At 34.9% G+C, this 23,338-nt stretch overlaps 1 long non-coding RNA gene across 1 annotated transcript; it reads left to right on the top strand.

Moving 5' to 3' along the window:
• On the top strand, positions 1–23,160 carry LOC141546002 (uncharacterized). The gene is made up of 5 exons (XR_012483207.1): positions 1–601; positions 1,968–2,153; positions 7,534–7,704; positions 9,815–9,899; positions 19,672–23,160. It is a non-coding gene; the product is annotated as an uncharacterized LOC141546002 (long non-coding RNA).
• The last annotated feature ends 178 nt before the right edge of the window (positions 23,161–23,338 follow it).

Below are 23,338 nucleotides of genomic sequence, written 5' to 3'. Positions count from 1 at the left end.
CCAGAGGTGTTCAAAGCCTCTACGAAGGATTCCTTTATCAGATTCAAAAGCCCCCCTCCTTTTTTTAATTTTTTTTTAAAATGCGAAGATCAATTCTGCTTTCTTTTAATGAGACTTCAGGGGACCCATTGGGGGACTATTGTTTCAGAAAGTGGTAGTCACTGAAAGAGTACAAGATTTGGAAGTAGTGCCTGGATTAAAGCAGCAAACTTTTCTTAAGCGGCCTCATCATTTCACTGAGCAAACCCATGGTTTTGGTAAGGGCTTTCTGGTGGGACCCACGGGCAAATTGTTGCCAGTTTTCTCTCTTGTTCCACACAGCAGATACCACGTTGGCGCCGGCCAGAGACGAGACAAGTAGCCCAACCAGAAAAATAATTGGATCTCTCTGCTGTGGGATGCACAAAGCAGGGCATTTTTGCTTTCGGCACTCTTGCTATGTTCACGCCTCTCTCAATTAGGCAGTGTGAGGAAAAGGAAGGTATGCACAGACGCAGCTTGTCTGACATTTCATCGGCACTGTCTCCAAAGCGGTTGCAGTGGGAAGTCTTTCCTCCGGATTTAATCCTTCTTGTCAGTTCCTCATCAAGCAGAACTTTAGGTAAACTTGGGCCCTTCTTTTTGCAAGCCCAACAGTTAAGACTTCGAAGGGCGGTGGATTGAGGGTGTGAAATCTAGGGGAAGCAACCTTCTGACTTTTTGGGAGAGACCAATGAACTTAAAATCGCACTGTCAAGTTTGGGAGTGGAATTAAGAACATCTCAATCTGTTGAACAAGCCTATTTATGATTTAATCACCTCAGAAACTATGAATGCATTTGCTTTAGAAACAAACCCACATAGGGACAAGGTACCATGGTATTAGTAAATAGCTCCCCCATATGACTCATCTTTATCTCTCTAGAGCCAAGGGGGGGGAAAAAGAAAGAAAGGAAGGAAGAAAGAAAGAGAGAGAGAGAGAGAGAGAGAGAGAGAGAGAGAGAGAGAGAGAGAGAGAGAGAGAGAGAGAGAGAGAGAGAGAGAGAGAGAGAGAGAGAGAGAGAGAGAGAGAGAGAGAGAGAGAGAGAGAGAGAGAGAGAGAGAGAGAGAGAGAAAGGAAGGAAGGAAGAAGGAAGGAAGGAAGGAAGGAAGGAAGGAAGGAAGGAAGGAAGGAAGGAAGGAAGGAAGGAAGGAAGGAAGGAAGGAAGGAAGGAAGGAAGAAGGAAGGAAGGAAGGAAGGAAGGAAGGAAGAAAAAAGAAACTGTGAAGGCTTTAAAATGGAATCCAGCGCCATGACTTTAGGTCAGAGAAATGGTCTTTGTTTCCTTCCATACATAAAAATCATTTCATCTAGAAAAAGTTAGAAGACCTAGAAAGGCTGCTACTTTTACAAAGTTTACTTTTATGCCTCCGATTTCCTTTCTATGTCAAATGAAAGAATATGAACTAAATTAAATGGTGGAGTTTTTTTCAAGGTACAAAATAATAATAACTTATTTATCTTGCGCTTTAAGGTGTGCAAAGAGTTTTACGATATGTTATCTTCATTTATCTTCTGAACAATCCTGGGAGGTAAGGATTTTTACATCCTCATTTTACTGATGATGAAACTAAATTTCAGACAATTTAAAGGTATATCAATGCTCCACAGCCAGGAAGAGTCTGAGCTGAAAGTTGATTCTAAGCCTTCTTGAATTTCTTGGCATCACATAACATAGACCTTGATTCTTCCTTTCTCCTAGGTTTTTTTGCTTACCTCTGTTTCTCTGACATATCACTACAACTCATCTCTTCAGAAATTATCCTTCTTCTACCATTCTTCTTTCTCACCTACTTCCTTCACTTCCCATTTCCACCTCGGATTTCTCCACTTTCTTGCAAACTCTCCTTATTAGCTTTTATTTCTGTTTCATTCAATTAAATTCTTCAAGATATATATAAGAATTTATATTATACTCTAAGAATTCAAGGATTCATTATTTCTTCAGGAAAGTGGGAGAGAAAAAAATGTATCATAAGGTCCTGCCATATCCAAGAAGAAGCCCTGGATAAATGTTCATTCTCTCAGATCTCAGCGCAGCAAGAAAGGGCTAATAGCCCTGGTTCCAGTCTTTTGTGATAGAGGATGAAGGAGGATTAACCTCTCCTTATTATGCTTCCCAGCTCCATAAGAGGTGAGTCATTGGAAATGCTCTATTCTCTTTACATTTCTTTGCCTCTCTCTTCATCCAACTTATTTTCCATTATGTCCCTTTTTCATTCTATGGTTTTTTCCTGCCTTTCACTCTGTCCACAAATGGAATCATCTCAGTTCTTCAATAATAAGAAAGTGCTTGAGTCTTTCCCACTGGAAAACTTCAGTAATTAGGGAAAGCAGAAAAAGAAATCATTGAAATACAAACACTAGCCACCAAGTTACTTGAAGATGAAAAATCATAATTCAATTAGGCTTCAATGTCTTCAAGTGTAACATGTAAAGATCAAATCAGATCACCTCAAAACTCCCTTTCGGATTTAAATCCTATGATCATACATCTATTATTCCATCTTATACATATAAATCATAATTGGTAAGACCTACTTTGCCAGATGGGTACCAGAGCCTTCTCAGAAAGGTTTGTAACTATTAAATATTTAGTGTGAGCATTAATACTCCTGAGAATAGCAAGCACAGCAAATCAGGGCTTAATTTATTATTTGGTTGATTATTTAGTCTTAAAAATGATGGAGAAAATGGTAAGAATGCAGATTAAATGTAAAAGTGTATTATGATGTTGAAAACTATCTTTGCATACATTTTGAAAATAAAAAGCTATTATTTTTTTAAAGTATATCATGGGTACATTTTTTTGGGAGGGAGGGGAACCAGCTGTTAAACATTTACCAGCACAACCCTAGTTTATACTTACTATGTATTACATTTCACAGAATCTTCATCAGGTCTTGTAGTGGGTAGAATGCTGGACCTGAAGATAGGAGGACCTACATTAACATTTGTCCTCAGACATTACTCCCTGTGTCATTTTGAGCAAGCCATGTAAGCCTCAGCTTCCTTAAGTATAGATTAGGAATACTAATAGCACCTGCCTCCTAGGATTGTGAAGATCAAATGAGATAATATATGTAAAGTGCTTAGCATAGTACTTGACATATAGTAGGCAGCATATAAATGGCAATCATTATTATTATTATAATTATTATTTAGAAGTCAATCAGTGTCAATAAGGGTTCATTAAGCTCCTACAATGTAAGAAGAACTGTGCTAAGCACTATTGAAGCAAAAAAGAAGCAAAAGATAGTCTCTCCTTGACTTCAAAAAGCTCTCAGTTTGTTTGTTTCCCCCCCCCCCGCCCCAGGCTGGGGTTAAGTGACTTGCCCAGGGTCACACAGCCAGGAAGTGTTAAGTGTCTGAGACCAGATATGAACTCAGGTCCTCCTGAATTCAAGGCTGGTGCTCTATTCACTGCACCCTAAAAAAAGGGTGCCCCTAAAAAAAGCTCTCAGTTTAATGTGGAGGGAGAGGATGAGGGAGAACCATAAGCCAACAAATATATACAAAGCCAACAATATATATCTATATGATATACAGAAAATTCTTGAGAGAGAGGAGGAATTAGAATTAAGAAAGATTTCCTGTAGAAAAGATTTTTATTTGGGACTTAAAGGAAGCAAGGAAAGGCAATAGGTGGAGATGAGGAAGGAAAGCTTTCCAAGAATAGAGAACAGACAGGAAAAAATGTCCACAGCTAAATGTCATGTCTGAGGACCAGGTCAGAGACCAAGGTCACTGAATAAAGTATTTGACAGAGAGTAAGATATAAGAAGATTGCAGGGGGGGGGAGGAAGGGAATGAGTTAGGTTGTGAAGGGCTTCAATGACAGGCAAAGAATTTTTATTTGATTCCAGAAGTGACAGGGAATTACTTAAGTTTATTGAATAGGGGAGTGACATGATCAGACTAGTAAATTAGGAGAATCACTTTAGTGGATGAGTAGAGGATAGATTGAAATGGGAAGAGAATTGAGTTAGGAAGCCCAACCAGGAGTTATTAAAATATATTATTGTTCTTTCTCTAAGAGGACCAAAGACAACAGGAGAATATCTTGACTTGCAGGTGAATTGGATTTCAATAACACAGAACTGTGCAAAGTCATCAACCTTGCTCCCTTCCAGAATCATCGGGGGTCCAGTGGCAAGACAGAGGTCAAGATAACTTTTGATGGCTCCCAATGCAATGGGAGACCTTGGCCTTTTTGAGCTAAGGTCTTTCTCAGGTTTTAGTTTATATGAGACAAATCCTGTTCAGTAGTTAAAGATGAAGTAAGAATTGAATCAAAACATAGCCTAGCTTGCCTTCACAAAAGAGTCCAGATGAGGAGGTCACATATCATTGGCTGTTAATCTACAGATACAATTCTTTTAGAGTTCAGGAAAAAAAGATGCTTAGATCATGTCCACCAAAAGCTAGCTACACAAAAGAGAACATAATTAAGAAGTAAACCTTTTTTATCAAAGCAAGTAGTACATAGACATTGGAGAGGTTCTATAGATTAAATATTAAAATCTAACTAACTAATCTAACTAAGACTAAATCAATTCTTCACTTAAGAATAAGATCTCAGTTTTACCAAGAAAAATCTCATCTATCTGGGAGGAAGAGTTTACTCTTAACATTTACTAGGGTTGCAGACCCTGGGACCACATTGTGGTTTCCTTCATATCCTATAAGATTTCCCAACCATCATTCAAAGATTCATTCCACATCTCTTATTAAACTTTTTCCATTCTTCTTCTAATCTTTCTGAATCTGAACAAATCTCTTCTCCACTTAGGCAAGTATTGAACTTTATAGACTTCAAGATCTCTCAGCCAAGCAGGAGTCACCTCCTAGTATGCATAACATAGCACCCTAGGATTGTCTTTTAGCAAACTACTCTATGCTTGGAACAGGTAGTAGAGTTACACAGAATTTCCATACTGATTTTGAACTACTTTGTTAAAAATATTAAAATGTAATATTCTTTGGTTAATTTGCAAGAACAGCTTATTTAACATCATTACATGGAAATTTCCTAGCTGAATTTCTACAAGAATCTTTTTGTAATTACTCAAAAGAATTAAAAAATGCAGACTATTATTTAGTAAGCTTGACCAATGATTCATTTTTTCTATTTTAAATCTACACAGTTTTGTGGACTATTATTTTTGTCTGCAAATCATTAAAGACAAGTATTAAAATATGCAACTTTGAATTACTGCATCTCAAAGTGTATACCAATAGCATCCAAAATGGTGCAGCATATGCAATTACAATTCTTTGACAAAAATTTTATTATTAATTATCATTTTAGTTAAAATGAAAAAGTGCTTTATACATCAATATGTAAACTATATAATTTATCTTTATTTAATATTATTTATATGGTGCTTTATGATTTATAAAACACTTTACAAGTAGCATTTCATTTGAGTCTCACAATAACCCTATGAGGTAAGTGTTATTATTATCCCTTTTACAGATGAGGAAACTGGGGGTGAGTGATGTTTTGTGACTTGCCTAGGGTCACCCACCAGTCTCTGAGGCAGAAATTAATTAGTTTTCTTGATTCAAAATCTAAAACTCCATATATAATACCATTTAGCAACATCATAATTGTTTACTCATACATATATAACTTCACAAACTATATAAATTGGCATATCTAGATATAAATATACTTATATACCTAATCTATAATAAGAGGAAAATGAATTGACAGACAGATAGATAGATGATAGATAGATATCTCAAAAGGTCTCTGCTCAGTCTGTATTTCTTAGTTGACACAAACATACATGACATCCTAAGTAGATCTATATTTGGGATAAAGATTTAGTCATTAATCTTAATTTGAAGTTCTCCATAAATCTTTAAGCCAATTTTTCTTTCCCACAGCTCCATTTTATGTCAAACTTCCTTACTGCTAGAGGGCAGGAGGGACTGGAAAAAAACATAATCACCATAACTATGATGGTATGATACTAGACAGAAGAAATGAATCATGGGAAAAAGATGCCCACCCCAGATGCTCTATGAGATATGCTAAATGGTATGCCAGCCTTAAGCAGAAAAGCAAGGCCATAAAGTTGGCCTCCTCTGCCACTCAGAGTCTGGCCCCCAACACAGCGAAACAGATTAACATCAATGCATGTGCTGATGATTCAGCTCATTGCCCAAATGGTTTGAATTTGGTGGTTCTGTGGGATTTATGAGTAGGCCAGATGACCTTTTGTGGGCAGCTTGAATTGTCAGTGTCTTGTAGCTAGAACATCATTTCCCAACTTGAGAAAGAAAACAGAGTAAATCTTGTGAATTATTGTAAGGGAAACGTATTTCATGTTTAAATGTAAGAATTCATTTCTCAAAATGTTTCAGTGAGCTAGTGAACTAGGAAATACATCTCTTAACTATAAAAATAATACCAACTGATTTTTTTCTTTGCTGCTTTTCAGAATCTAAAGCTCTGATTTTCCAGTTTTTCTAAAAAGAGTCTTATGAAGTGGGAAAAAAAGGAGTAGAACTGGAAAAATGAAAAATAGTTCTTAAATGCCTTTTATTTTCCCCAATCATTGAAACATTTCGATGTACTTTCAGTGTACTTCTCGCAATAAATGTACAGTATACTTGGAGAACAGACAATGTTGGCATCTTCAAGGAGCTCACAATTCCAGAAGGAAACAGGCCAGGCAAATATAAGTTATAGACAGAGAAATGCATCAATACTCTAAATTTAAAGACATAGTGCAGGAGGGGAAGAAGTCAAAATCTGTTTTGGAGAGTTGGGAAATAAGTGTCATTCAATTTCAAAGTCTAAAAATAACGTGAACACATCTTTACCTGTTATTTCTTGCTCTTGGCTTAGCTCAGAGAAGTCTAAAGTCAGTGAATCTGGAAAGAATGCTCTTATAAAACTCATAAAAGATGCCATCATCCTTTTCCATCCACCCCCAACCGTTTTGAGATCTCATTCTATGGCATAAGAAAGGAGAACAAGATTTGAAATAAGAGAATTTAGGTTAGAATCAAAACTATTTCTGACTACTTGTGCTATATTGGACATATTATTTAACCCTTTGAAGTCTCAATTTACTTATCGAAAAATAAAGATGTTGAACTAACTGGCCATTTGATATTCTTTCTAATTAAATATAAGATCCTATGATAATTCCATTCCAATAAAAGTCAATCCTGCTTTTCAAAGCATCTACAGTTTCTCCATTACTCTGCTAATTTGCTTCAGGATCAAATTGTTATAAAATCCCTCTCCTGGAGATCACCATATTCTCCCTGTATGTGGCTTGCCTCATCTTGTTCATCAACAATGTAGTGGACAATAAAATATCTAATGGTGTACTGATCTCATAACTAGATTTCTAGAATTTAATAGGTTTTGGCAAAAGTATTCACAACATTCTTGACACTTTGGAGAGAGTTTGTGTTTTTTAGTTTAACAATAAAAATCGAAAAAAGTGTTTAAACAAATCATGATGTTCTTTTCCATCCTGACCTAATAGCTTTGGACCTTTGGAAGCTCCCACCATGAGACCAAGAACAAGACTGAATATCTTAAGAAATTTTAGTGTCTGCATCGGATTTTCCTATTTGATACCCTATGACTATTCGTATTGATGGACTTACATATCAGATGCAAAGCATACGTGACAGATGGAAGCTATCTAAGAAGGGTAAGTGGTCTGATCCCTTGCAGTCCTCAGCCAGTATTACGTTAGAAGCATTGGCACATGCCCAGAATTTAGGACCAGTTTTGAGGTTTCCTCTCTTTCTTCAAGTTCTCATCAATGACTCCCTCTTGCACAGCCTGCCTAATACCTAATCATTTTGTGTCTTACTGTTCTCTACCGTTCATTTGATCTGAAAGAGAACAAGGAAGACAAAAAAGGAAGAGGTGAAACATTTGCTACTAAAAGATTCTACTCAAAGTAAAATCATATGTTCCCCCTGTTGCTCATATTAATGTATGGTGCATTAAAATTCAGTCCCATAAGTCTTCATTATTCAGGCATTTAATCATATGGAAAATGTGGTAATTTAATTAAAACAAGCAACATAGGTTAGATGTCCCTTGGGATGCAAACCTAGGGAAAATGATCTAATCCATCGGGTTTCCATTGTGAAAATGTTTTAATATTAGACCACAAGACCACAGCAGAAAAAATGTTGTTCATTTGCAAAGCAGTCATCCAGCCCAGAAACAATTTCCGTGCAAGAAGCCAGGACATACATGACTCTGCAGTAGAGTTATTGAGGAGCATTTGTCAGAAGGGACCTGCCATGTCTGGCCTCCTGGAGACGTAGTAAAATGCTTCAATACGTGCACATTCAAGAATTGGACTCCCTGCATTCAAGATGTTTGCTGCTGGCTCCCATTACAAGAATACACACACACACACACACACACACACACACACACACACACACACACACACACACAAATATATATAAAATATATATTTGCCCACTGGAAAAAGTTCAAAACCCAACTAATTCTCATTCAGAGAAGAGTTGATAATTACCAAGATTAATATCTGAATCATTGGATTTCTATTAATGAGCAGGTGATATTAATTCATCCAGGTGAGAATTTCACTTCAGATATCCTCCATTCCTATTGCTTAGGAGTGGTTATATGCTATAATCCTAATAACCCAAGTTCCTTGTAGAGCCAACCTTATTTTTAAGCATGGGAAGCAAGGCAGTCAGTAATATATGAACTCAACTATCACCTGCTTTGGCCTTAACATGATATCTGGAATTCTTACATCATGTACTTCCTAACTAAAGACATTTGCTCAGTTAAGATCCACTTACACTATATGTGGAAGGAAAGGAAAAGGATGAAGAACATTAATCAGTATTCAGTTATTTGTATCTTAGTTTAATCTAGTTTATTAGCTAATGGTTTTCCAAAATAATGTTGATATAACACAGTGAGACATAAATCATGACTTCAGAATCTGAGAAAGCAGCTATGTAGAACAATGGTCTTAGAAAATTTATTTCAAAGCTTAATCAGGTCCACTTTCAACATGAATCCTATAATGATATCTATCCCATCCCATTTATTAGGTTTCACTTATGAAATCATTTGATATACATAGGTAACATAGACAAAAAGAAACAGAGAGAGAGTGAGAAAAAGAAAAAAGACCGAGACAGACCAAGAGAAATGTGCATGAAAGTATATCTATACATATACACATGTTTATATTTCTATTCATTTCTGTGTGTTTATTTTATTCTAGCCCTTTAATAGAAAGTAACTCCCTAAGTGCAAGGAGTTTGAATCCTGTCTTTGATACTTTCTATCTGTGTGACTTTGGCAAAGTCACATACAATTTATATACCTCCATTTCCTCAGCTCTAAAATGGAGATAATAATATCACCTTCCTCGAGGACTGTCATGAGGACAAAATGAAATTATATTTGCAGAGTACTTTACAAATCTGAAAATCCCTATTTAAATATGATGATGCTGATTTTCAGAGTTCAGGAATAATCCAATACAAAGTGAGAGACCAAGAAGGAATACCATCCAGTCTTAGGTTCTAAAGCATCATTAAATTGACTCATTTTCTATTCTCTATCCAGCACATTCCATTTCCAAGGGCAAACAGATCCAATATGTGTTTATATGAATAAACACATGTGAGTTTATATGTCTATTCATCTATGAATACTTGCTTTATTCCATCCCATTAATAGAATATGTGCTCCTTGAGTACATGTACTTTTGTTTTGTTGAGATTTTTTGGTCTTTGTATTCCTGGTACCAGGAAGAGTGAAAATGGAAGCTTATATGATGGCTGTGGAATGAATGAGTAAAAGCCTGAGCATTCAGAAGACACTTTAAGAATACAGGTATGTCCCAGATTTGGGGATAAGAAGTCAATAAATGACAAAAACTGCTGGGAAAATTGGAAACTAATAGGGCAAAAACTAGGCATTGACCCACACCTAACACCCTATGTCAAGATAAGGTCGAAATGGGTTCATGATTTAGACATAAAAAATGTTGTTATAAGCAAATTAGAAGAACAAAGGACAGTTTACCTCTCAGATCTGTGGAAAAGGAAGGAATTTGTGACCAACGAAGAACTGGAATGTATTATTGAATACAAAATGAATAATTTTGATTATATTAAGTTAAAAAGTTTTTGTACAAACAAAGCCAATGCAGGCGAAATTAGAAGTGAAGAAATAAACTGGGGAAAAATTTACATTCAAGGCGTCTGTAAAGGTCTCATTTCTAAATATATAGAGAACTGATTCAAATTTATAAGAATTCAAACCATTATCCAATTGATACATGATCAAAGAATATGAACAAACAATTTTCAGATGAAGAAATTGGAACCATTTCTAGTCATATGAAAAGGTGCTCTAAATCACTATTGATCAGAAAAATGCAAATTAAGAAAACTCTAAGGTACAATTACACACCTCTCAGATTGGCTAAGATGACAGGAAAAGATAATGATGAATGTTGGAGGGGATGTGGGAAAACTGGACACTGATGCATTGCTGGTGGAGTTGTGAACTGATTCAACCATATGGAGAGCAATTTGGAACTATGTCCATATAATTTGATCCAGCGGTGTCTCTACTGGGTCTGTATCCCAAAGAGATCATAAAGGAGGAGAAAGGATCCACATGTGCAAAAATGTTTGTGGCAGTCTTTTTTGTAGTGGCAAGAAATTGAATCAAACTGAGTGGATGCCCAACAGTTGGAGAAGGGATGAATAAATTATGGTATATGAATATTATGAAATATTATTGTTCTATAAGAAATGATCATCAGGATGATTTTAGAGAGGTCGGGAGAGACTTAACATGAACTGATGTTAAGTGAAATGAGCAGAACCAGGAGACCATTATAACAGCAACACCAAGATTATATAATGATCAGTTCTGATGGATGTGGCTCCCTTCTACAATGAGTTGATTCAGGACAGTTCCAATGGTCTAGTGATAAAGAGAGTCATCTGCACCCAAAGAAAGGACTGTGGGAACAGTATTTTCACTCTTTTTTGTTGTTTGCTTGCATTTGTTTTCTCTTTCATTTCTTTCCTTTTTGGACTGATTTTTCTTGTGCATCATGGTATTTGTGAAAATATGTATAGCATAATTGCATGTGATTAACTTGGATTACTTGCTATCTATGGGAAGAATAGGGAGAAGGGAGAGAAAAAATTTGGAAGGTTTTGGAAAAGTGGATGTTGAAAATTATTGCAAGTATTTTGAAAATAAAAAGTTTTAATTTAAAAAGGAACATGAGTGTAAGAAATATGTGGTGAGGAGAAAGAGATGGCAGTAAAAAAAGAAAAGAAAAGAGATATTAAAAAGAGTTAAAATGCTGTCCATAACAAAATTACTTATGTTGCACCTAGTTTAGAATAGAGCTTCCAGACCAACCAAAATGCAGACAACTGTTTCCCATCTTTTAAAAAAGATATTCATGGAACCTAACTGAAATAGAACATAGATCACATAAATTTCAATAGGACCATATGTGATAACAAAAATCCCAGTATATAGGACTTTGACTGGAAACACAATCTCAGGGATAGTGATATAATGGTAAGACTCAAAAGGCAAGAGACCACTAGCTGTCTATTTATGTGAAATACAAAAATAAAAAGGGCAATAACAACCTTCACCCAGAGAACAGAATTAACTTAGGAATTCAGCTGCTCAATTCAGGAAAAAAGCAGTGTACTTCTGTTTCTCTTAGTGATACATCCTCCCCAGAAGGAGATATTTTCTACTTTAAATAATAACAACATCATTTTATAACTGAATAGACATTTAAAGTAGGGTCCTTTTTATTTTTTATTTCATTTGCTTGTTTAAAAGTACTCATACTTAGTAGGCACTAAATGTTTATTGATTTGGGTTGAATTAATTTAGATCTGTCCCAAGAAAACTTTAATGATAAAAATCAAGAGCAGAAATTGAATAATACCAGATACTGAAATGTTCATTTTTTTTTAAAAATTCATTTTCTTTTTCAATTAATAAATACTTTCTCTTCTTCCCATCCATTTAATTTAAAAAAAGAACAAAATTCTTTTAACTATACACAGTCAAGCAAAACAAATCCTCATATTGGCTATTTCTAAAAATTTCTGCGTCATCCTACATCTGGAATCCATTTGCTCTCTGTCAGGAGGTTGGTAGCATAGCTCATCATCAGTGCTCTGAAGTCATGTTTGGTCATTGTATTAATTCAAGGTCTTAGGTTTTTACAATGTTGCTGTTATTGTATAAATTGTTCTTCTTATTCATTGTACATCAGTTTATACAAGTCTTCTCAGGTTTCTCTGAACCTATTTCCATAATATGACACAATTATTCAGCTATTCACCAACTGATGAATGCCCCCAATAGTATCATTTGGCATTACAAAAATGAACTATTAAAACATTTTTATATATAATAGGTTTTTTTCCCTCTCTCTTTTACTTTTTGGATTATAAGTCTAGTAGTGATATTTCTGGTCAAAGGAGTTGAGTAACATGAAGAAAAGGATCTTCACTATTTGTATTGTTCAGTACTCTTTGAGTAGTTATCTTTTTACAATTCCAAATTCAAGTGTCTCCAATGTTTTGCTCTCCCTCCCTCCCTCTCTCTGTCCCTTTCCTTCTCCCTCTCCCTCTCCCTCTTCCTCTCTCTCTCTCCTTTTCTTCTCCCTCTCCCTCTCCTCCCTCTCCTTCTCTCTCTCCTCTCCTTTTCTCTCTCTCTCTCTCTCTCTCTCTCTCTCTCTCTCTCTCTCTCTCTCTCTCTCTCTCTCTCTCTCTCTCTCTCTCTCCCCCCCCCCAGTCACTATGGTCATTTAGAAGTCCCATGCTATACTTCTATACCTCATATATAGCTAATTTCTTGACCTAGTGAAATAAGAATATTAAGACTCTGTAAATGGGGTACAAGTCACTGCTTTCACATTAATTAATGATGTGAATCAATTTACATTCCTACATCTCAATTCTCCCAACTATAGAATGGGAATAATAATCCGAGTCATTGTGGCAATTAAATGGAACAATGATGTGACCAAGATAGTCTTAATAGCACATTTTGTAGTGGCAAGGGATAAGAAATAAACTAGGTGCCTAACCATTGCAGAATGACCTAAGGCTGCTAATTATAGTTTATGATTGTATTCAAACATTGTTGCATTGAAAAAAATAACATATGAATATGTGGAATTCATAGGATTGGTTGTGGTGTAAAAGGAGCACTCTCCTCAGGTCCAGCCACATGAGTAAGATCTCTTATCATAAGTCTAAGTCAATTCTTCATTAAAAGACATTGACACCATTCTTTTTTTCTCATTTAATAATATTTTATATTTTTTTCAAATACATGTGAAGATAATTTTCAAAATTCATTTTATTGTAGTAAGTTTATTTATTCTTAATACACACAAAATTCATATTTGTAAGATTTTGAGTTTCCAATTTTTCTCCATCTCCTCTTCCCAAGACAGCAAGCAATACTATATAGACTACAATTATGTACAATTATGAGAAGAATCAGAACAAAAGGGGAAAATCATTGGGGAAAAAAACAAATTTAAACAAAGTAAAAATATTATATTCAATCTGTGTTCAAATTTCATAGTTCTTTCTCTAGATGTGGATGGCATGTTCCATCTTGAGTCTTTTGGAATTGTCATAGATTATTGTATTGCTGAAAAGATCTAAGGCTATCATAGTTGATCATCGTACAGTGTTGCTGTTACTTTGTACAATATGCTCCTAGTTCTTCTCAATTCACTCAGCATCAGTACATGTAAGTCTTTCCAAGTTTTTCTGAAATCCTCCAGTTCATCATTTATTTTACAATAATGGTATTCCATTACTTTCATATACTACAACTTGTTCAATCATTCCTCAATTGATGGGCATTACCTCAAATTCCAATTCTTTGTCACCACAAAAAATTTTCTATAACTATTTTTGTACATGTAGTTCCTTTACTCTTTTTAATGATCTCTTTGGAATGTAGATCTAATATTGGTAATGCTGGATCAAAGGATGAATAAAGTTCTATAGCCTCTTGGGCAGGGGTTCTCAAACTGCGGCCTGCAGACCACATGCAGCCCACTGAGGACATTTATGCAGCCCGCAGGGTTATGGTAAATGGGCTGAGGGGCGGAGACAAAGTGTGAGTTTTTGTTTTTACTATAGTCCAGCCCTCCAACAGTCTGAGGGACAGTGAACTGGCCCCCTATTTAAAAAGTTTGAGGACCACTGCTTTTGGGCATAGTTCTAAATCCTTCTCCATAATTGTTAGGTAAGTTCACAAGTCTACTCAATTTTCTCACATCTCTGCCAATATTTATCATTTTATTTTTTCTGAATTAGTAGCCAATCTGATAGGTATGAGGTAATACCTCACAATTGTTTTAATTTGAATTTCTCTAATCAATAGTTAGAGTATTTTTTCACATGATTATAGATAGCTTTAATATCTTCATCTGAAAACTGCCTATTCATATCCTTTAATCATTTGTCATTTAGGTAATGACATGTAATCTTATTAATTTTAATAAATTATCTATATATTTTTAAGAAAGGAGGCCTTTACAAGAAACATTTTGATGGCAGAAACTAGGCATGGACCCACATTTAACACCACGTACTAAGATAAGATCAAAATGGGTCCAAGATTTAGGCATAAAGAATGAAATCCTAAATAAATTAGAGGAACATAGGATAGTTTGCCTCTCAGACTTGTGGAGGAGGAAGGAATTTGTGTCCAAAGGAGAACTAGAGACCATTATTGATCACAAAATAGAAAATTTTGATTACACCAAACTAAAAAGTTTCTGCAAAACTAATGCAAACAAGATTAGAAGAGAAGTAACAAATTGGGAAAACATTTTTACAGTTAAAGGTTGTGATAAAGGCCTCATCTCCAAAATATACAGAGAATTGACTTTATATATATTTTTATTTGCATTCCTCTTTTTTTTTTAATTCATTTTTCCAAATTATCCCCTCCCTCCTTCTACTCCCTCCCCCCGATGACAGGCAATCCCATACATTTTACATGTGTTACAATATAACCCAGATACAATATATGTGTGTAAATACCATTTTCTTGTTGCACATTAATTATTAGCTTCCGAAGGTATAAGTAACCTGGGTAGATAGACAGTAGTGTTAACAATTTACATTCGCTTCCCAGTGTTTCTTCTCTGGGTATAGTTATTTCTGTCCATCATTGATCAACTGGAAGTGAGTTGGATCTTCTTTATGTTGAAGATTTTCACTTCCATCAGAATACATCCTCATACAGTATTGTTGTTGAAGTGTATAGTGATCTTCTGGTTCTGCTCATTTCACTCAGCAACAGTTGATCTAAGTCTCTCCAAGCCTCTCTGTATTCCTCCTGCTGGTCATTTCTTACAGAGCAATAATATTCCATAACCTTCATATACCACAATTTACCCAACCATTCTCCAATTGATGGACATCCATTCAACTTCCAGTTTCTAGCTACAACAAAAAGAGCTGCCACAAACATTTTGGCACATACAGGTCCCTTTCCACTCTTTAGTATTTCTTTGGGATATAATCCCAATAACAGCAATGCTGGGTCAAAGGGTATGCACAGTTTGATAACTTTTTGGGCATAGTTCCAAATTGCTCTCCAGAATGGCTGGATTCTTTCACAACTCCACCAATAATGTATCAGTGTCCCAGTTTTCCCACATCCCCTCCAACATTCATCATTATTTGTTCCTGTCATCTTAGCCAATCTGACAGGTGTGTAGTGGTATCTCAGAGTTGTCTTAATTTGCATTTCTCTGATCAGTAGTGATTTGGAACACTCTTTCATATGAGTGGAAATAGTTTCAATTTCATCATCTGAGAATTGTCTGTTCATATCCCTTGACCATTTATCAATTGGATAATGGTTTGGTTTCCTATAAATCAGGGTCAGTTCTCTATATATTTTGGAAATGAGACCTTTGTCAGAACCTTTACTTTTAAAAATATTTTCCCAATTTGTTACTTCCCTTCCAATCTTGTTTGCATTAGTATTGTTTGTACAGAAACTTTTTAGTTTGATGTAATCAAAATCTTCTATTTTGTGATCAATAATGATCTCTAGTTCTCCTCTGGTCATAAATTCCTTCCTCCTCCACAGGTCTGAGAAGTAGACTATCCTCTGTTCCTCTAATCTATTTATGATCTCATTCTTTATGCCTAAACCATGGACCCATTTTGATCTTATCTTGGTATATGGTGTTAAGTGTGGATCCATATCTAATTTCTGCCATACTAATTTCCAGTTTTCCCAACAGTTTTTTTCCGAATAATGAATTTTTGTCCCTAATGTTGGTATCTTTGGGTTTGTCAAAGATTAGATTGCTATAGATGTACCCTTTTTTGTCCTTTGTATCTAATCAGTATCACTGATCTACCGTTCTATTTCTTAGCCAGTACCAAATGGTTTTGGTGACTGCTGCTATATAATATAGCTTTAGATCAGGTACACTTAGACCACCTTCCTCTGACTTTTTTTTTTCATTAGTTCCCTTGCAATTCTCGACCTTTTATTCTTCCATATGAATTTTGTTGTGATTTTTTCTAGGTCATTAAAATAGTATCTTGGGAGTCTGATTGCTATAGCACTAAATAAATAGATTAGTTTGGGGAATATTAATTGACTTTAATTTGTAAGAAATCAAGCTATTCTCCAATTGATAAATGGTCAAAGGATATGAACAGACAATTTTCAGATGATGAAATTAAAACAATTTCCACTCATATGAAAGAGTGTTCCAAATCACTATTGATCAGAGAAATGCAAATTAAGACAACTCTGAGATACCACTATACACCTGTCAGATTGTCTAAGATGACAGGAACAAATAACGATGAATTTTGGAGGGGCTGTGGGAAAACTGAGACACTGATGCATTGTTGGTGGAGTTGTGAAAGAATCCAACCATTCTGGAGAGCAATCTGGAATTATGCCCAAAAAGTTATCAAAATTTGCATACCCTTTGACCCAGCAGTACTACTACTGGGCTTATATCCCAAAGAAATACTAAAGAAGGTAAAGGGACCTGTATGTGTCAAAATGTTTGTAGCAACCCTTTTTGTAGTGGCTAGAAACTGGAAAATGAACGGATGTCCATCAATTGGAGAATGGTTGGGTAAATTATGGTATATGAATGTTATGGAATATTATTGTTCTGTAAGAAATGACCAACAGGATGAATACAGAGAGGCCTGGAGAGACTCACATCAACTGATGTTGAGTGAAATGAGCAGAACTAGGAGATCATTATACACTTCAACAATGATACTGTATGAGGATGTATTCTGATGGAAGTGGATATCTTCAACATAGAGAAGAGCTAATCCAATTCCAATTGATCAATGATGGACAGAATCAGCTACATCCAGAAAAGGAACACTGGGAAATGAGTATAAACTGTGAGCACTGTTTTGTTTTGTTTTGTTTTGTTTTTCTTCCCAGATTATTTTTACCTTCCGAATACAATCCTTCCTTTGCAACAACAACAACAAAATTCGGTTCTGCACATATATATTGTACCTAGGATATACTATAAGATATTTAATATGTATGGGAATGCCTGCCATCTAGGGGAGGAGGTGGAGGGAAGGAGGGGAAAAATTCAGAACAGAAGGGAGTACAAGGGATAATTTTGTGAAAAAAAAAAAAAAAACTTACCTATGCATATGTACTGTCAAAAAATGTTGTAATTATAAAAATTAATTTTTAAAAATTCTCTTCAAAAAAGAAAGAAAAAAAAGAAACATTTTGTATTAAAATTTTTCCTAGATTTCTAGTTTCCTTCTGATCTTGATTGCATTGATTTTATTTGTGCAAATCCTTTTGAATTTAATGTAATCATAATTATTCATTTTGTATTTCATAATGTTCTCTAATCATAACTTACTCTTTTCTCCAAAATATGACAGGAAACTATTCTATGCTCTCCTAATTTGCTTATAATATCACTCTCACAATTTAATTTTTTTTTTATTAAAAATATTTATCTAAATATTTTATTTTCCCCAAATTTATGTAAAAACAATTTTGGACATTAGTATTTTTTTTTGTGTGTGTGAATATCATTTTCTTGTTGCACAATAAACATTAGAATCCGAAGGTACATGCAACCTGGGCAGACAGATATTAGTGCTAACAATTTACATTCGCTTCCCAGTGTTCCTTCTCTGGGTATAGTTATTTCTGTCCATCATTGATCAACTGGAAGTGAGTTGGATCTTCTTTAAGTTGAAGATTTCCACTTCCATCAGAATACATCCTCATACAGTATTCACAATTTAATTTTTAAGGAATTATTTTTCAGTGAACTTTTTGTACCTCTTTTTTTCCATTTAACCAATTCTGTCGTTAAGGAGTTCTTTTGTTTGGTGAACTTTTGTGCCTCTTTCATCATTATGCCAATTCTGTTTAAGATGTAATTTTTAGTACCTTTTGTGTCTATCAAATTGTAAATTTTCTTTTCATAGTTTTCTTTATTTGCCTTCATTTCCTTATCTAATTTTTTCCTACAAATCAATTTTTTTAAGACAATATTTTAGCTCTTCCAGGAATTCTTGCTGGATTTGTGACCAATTCATTTTTTCCCCTTTTAGTTTTCATTGTACTTTTTTTTTACTTCATTGTCTTCTTCTGAGTTTTTATGTTGATTTTCCCTATTGTTCTAGTAGTTTTTTGGGTCAGTTTTTGATGCTTGTTCATTTTTCCACCCTATTTCTTCATTTAGAACTTTGTCAATGTTCCCAGCATATTCCCAGCATGGGAAGTGGAAAGGCAATATCCCAAACTTCGAGCCTTTTTTCATTACTGTTTTCAGAGCTAGTTCTAGGGGTGTAGACCTTTTTGGTGCTTCCAAGGTGGTGTGATCTGGGGAAAATTGTGGTCACTGCTCTCTTGCTTTAAACTCTGGTCCTTACCAAGGAAAGGCTTCTTATCTCTTAGGACTGGAAATGATACTAACCCTCTTGAATGGAAGTGTTCTTCTCTGTCATTGGATTAGAACCCAGAAGCAGTGGAATTGCCAGAGCTGGTCCTACATTCAATGCTAGGATAAGAGTACACTTTAATTTCTTTCTGCTTAATTACCAGATCTCCTTACCATCTCTTGCTTAAGAGCTCCTGAAGCCGCTACTGTTTTTATGTCACCACTACCTAGTCCCATCGTGATGCTTCATCCATATAGACACCAAGCCAGCCTCTTCCCCCATGTCATAAATCTTTCTTTCTGACCTCCTATTTAGGCTCAAAAAAATCTCTTAATGTCACATTTTGTCATGTCTATCACTCCAAAATTCAATTTGTGGTATTATTTTTAAGTTATTTAGAGGAGAATGTTGAGAGAAATTAGTTGAATGCTTTCTTTACCCTGCCATTTTGATTTCACCCCCAGAAATCCAGTTCTCAAAATTAAGAAGAATATTTAAAATGATTAAATAATATTTTCTTTAATTTTTATACTTACCATTAGCAATGGAAGATGTTCTCCAGAGTATACATATTAGGTATAATTTCACCTTTATTTAAGTTGAGTATCTGAAGAGAAAGAAATACCAATTTTATTTCAAATTTCTTTCAGAAAATATCTCAATATTCTATCTTGATCCAGTTCAACGGACTGAGAGAAGAAGAAGATTTGGTTCAAGTTTTAAGCATCTGGTCAGTTTCTCTGATGTGAACATGTATGAATATATAATGGCGGTAGTGATTTTTTAATTGACTTGGACCATGAAGCAAGAAATAAGCCTGGTTTATTCCTGTTTTGGGTCCATAGTTCTATTTCATTCATATTCATGGTTTATTTTTTCTCTAAAGTTTTCAGTAAATGTTGCAATTCTAAAGACACTAAGTCATCTGTTAAAATACTTACTCGTGGGAAAACTTCACCAATGTGCTGTATAAATGTATGACGCAGGCAATTCTTTCTGCTCTCACTAATTTAGAGTGTACACAGTTCTCAGTGTGGTAAAGTGCCCTACTTATGTTTTAGGGATAAACAACTCCAACTTAAGAAATGTGAGTTTTATCCTCAATCCACTTGTATTTTGTTTGCATTTACCATGCTATGTACATATTTTTTTCTCTTTTAGAATGTAAGTACCTTTAGGGCAAGGACTGTTTTGGTTTGGTTTGGTTTGGTTTTTTATTAACACATAATTCCTACCACACAGTAAGAGACTAATAAATGCTTATTGATTGATTCTTTTCTGTTTTCTTTCGGGGATGAGGAGTAGGAAAAAGAACAAATCAAAGATAAATAAATAAAAAAGACAAAAATAAAAATAAAAAAGTCCTGATAGGAAGGACAATTATATTTCAGCAGACTCCTAACTAGTCCTGCACCTTGAATAATGAAAAGTTCTGTATTATTCAAGGTTCTCATCAGCATCATTCATCTAAATTCTACCATTTAAATCAGTGAACTTTTTGTTGCTTTCTTTTATCCCCTTTTTGGATAAATTTTGGTACGTAGGTAGAGTAGGTAGGTAGAGTAACACACTCTCTTTGATTTCCACCTTGTTCAGAAGAAGAAAATATTTACTTCTCAAAAGTTATAATTCAAACATATACAAAGAGAAAGACAGACAGCAGTGACAGAGACAAAGAGAGATGGAGAAAGACAGACAGAGGGAGAGGGAAAGAGTGAGAAGGAACCGGGAAGGAGGGAGACAGACAGAAAGACAGACAGAGACGAGAAAGAGAGACAGAGAGAGACAAAATGGGGAGAAGAGACACAAAGAGAGATGTAGATAGAGATATATGATTAGAAAAGTAGACAGAATTAGGAAAGGTGAATCACAGAAAGGATATCCTGATATCCATAAAACAAAAAGTCAGAGAAAGGTTCCCAGTATATTGACCATATGGAGGATTTTTGGAAAGCCATTCAAAAATTTCTCAGAGGATTTGAAAGCTTAGGTATATGGCAATCTGTACCAACAAGATAAGTACTCAAAACAGAGCCATGTAAGTAGCAGAAAAACTATTGTGAGTCCCTCAAAAAGCAGTCTACATATGCCATTTCCATCATCACCACCAATCATCATCATTTTAAAATCAACTTCTATGAGACTTGAGACATATCAAACTTGTATACACACTTACAATCTAAAATGGAAAATTGAGGGCATTATCCAGAAAATTTAGGACCCAAGATTTTACTCAGTTATACCAATAGTTGATTGAAGTAGGCACTGTTTTGTTTTTTTCTTGAATAGTTAGATGATACTCTTGTTTTCTGAAAGAAGAAAAATAGTTTCTTATTTCCCTTTCTTTACATACATAGACTGTGTGCAGCAGAGAAATCTAAAACAACCTCCATTTTGTCTGTACTATCTCTATATTGGGGCAGCTTTGTGGTGTAATAAAAAGTACAGGGCCTGGGGTCAGATGAAGACTCATCTTCCTGAGTTCAAATCCAGCTCAGACACTTAATAGCTGTGTAACCCTGGGCAAGAAGTCATTTATCCTGTTTGCCCCAGAAATTGCAAACCACTAGAATTTCTCTTCCAAGAAAACCCAAAATGATCTCACAAAATCAAACACAGCTTAATAACAACAAAACCTCTATCTTACCTCTAGTTCTGTTTATGTTACAACCTGGTCTGAGAATTTTCCTTACTGTTAAAACAGTAAGGCAGTCCTCACTATTAAGGCAGGGTTATAAGAGATAGCTAATTTGAAGAAAAACCTTTCTTATTACTAACCCCAGCCACTGGCTCTGTCTAATCAAGAAATAATACCACATGCCTTATTCCTACCTCACAAGTCCCCAGCAATAGTCCTGACCACTCCTGAGGTACCTCTAACCCAATTCACCTCCTACCTAAATTGAAATCCATATAAAATTTGTCCTTTTACCTCTATAAAGAGTCTGCCCATGTGGATGAAGCTCCCTTGCTTGCAAACTCAATAAATCCTCTCTGGTTCCAATTTTTTTTTTAATTCTGGTTCCCACAAGAAATAGGGATTAGATTTGTATTTTCATTATAAAGTTAGGCTTAACTCAGGTGTGGAAAGCAACTTAGCCAGTTCTTTTGATATCTGTGAAATTTATTATTTAAGAGAATTGCCTAGTAAACTAAGAGGTTAAATGACTTGTTCAGGATCATACAGCTCAGTCTTGTCAGAAACAGAACTTGAACCCAGAGCTTCCTTACTTTAGAGACCAACTCTCTATACATCATGCTATCCTAATTCTTGTTCATATGAATACAGACAAATGAGCAAATCTGGAGATATATAAATATATACATACACACACACACACACACACACACACATATATATATATATACATATATATATATATATGTATTATACACACATATGTTAATAATCTCTTGGAATGAAAACTACATATGCTTTTGGGGTGAAAAGTTTACTGAAAATGCTGGAGTCATAGGCTAGTGTCTAATCCCCTAAAAGAGAGAATTGAACAAATTCTGAAGGGAAAAAAATAATTTCTTCTAAAACAACAGCAATCATGAGCTGTTCTTCATTGTCATTATCATCATCATCTTAACATTCACCATAAAATTAAAAAAAAAAAAAAGAAAAAAGTATTTAAATGAAATTCACATAGCTGCAGGGACCAATAACTTACCTAAATCAAATATTCACAACCTATAATCTGATTCAGCTCTATATTGCAGGGTTGAAATCTTTTAAAAAATGTTTGTGAGACACATTTATGTAACTTTCATTTGTGGAGAATACAAATGTTGACCCATATTTTCCCATTCCTTACTATTGCTAATAACTAGCTTTACTTTATTGAATAAAGAAATTCTTCCAGTTCACTTTTTAGCCAAATCTGATTGATGACGGCAATTAGAAGGGGAATTAGGTGTGAGAACAGAACTTCAGTGGCAACAGCAGACAAATAATATGATACAGTTCTTAGGTCATTGTTGCTAATGAGTACCCATTAACCCTGAAACTGATGGCACAATTGATTACATAAGACTTTGAAAATATAGAAAATTAAGGTGATTTAAAAAAATAACTCTGCAATGAAGTAAGTACAGGCACAGGATTTTTTCCCAGAATTTCTGGTGAGGAAGGATTTGAAGAGATTAATTGATGGTTGTTTGTTGCTTGAAAAAAAGTTAAATCACTAATAAATGGGTAAAAGTTTCACATAATAGTTTTTTTTTGTTTTTCTCAATTTCATTATCTATGGTTCTTAGCATCTAAAGCACATAGAGATAGAAGGGACTTGAGAGATGATCTAATTTAACTCT

Source organism: Sminthopsis crassicaudata, chromosome 6 (assembly GCF_048593235.1).
Source record: "Sminthopsis crassicaudata isolate SCR6 chromosome 6, ASM4859323v1, whole genome shotgun sequence".
In the NCBI taxonomy this organism is placed as follows: Eukaryota; Metazoa; Chordata; class Mammalia; order Dasyuromorphia; family Dasyuridae; genus Sminthopsis; species Sminthopsis crassicaudata.
This window is presented reverse-complemented; position numbering and strand designations above follow the sequence as displayed.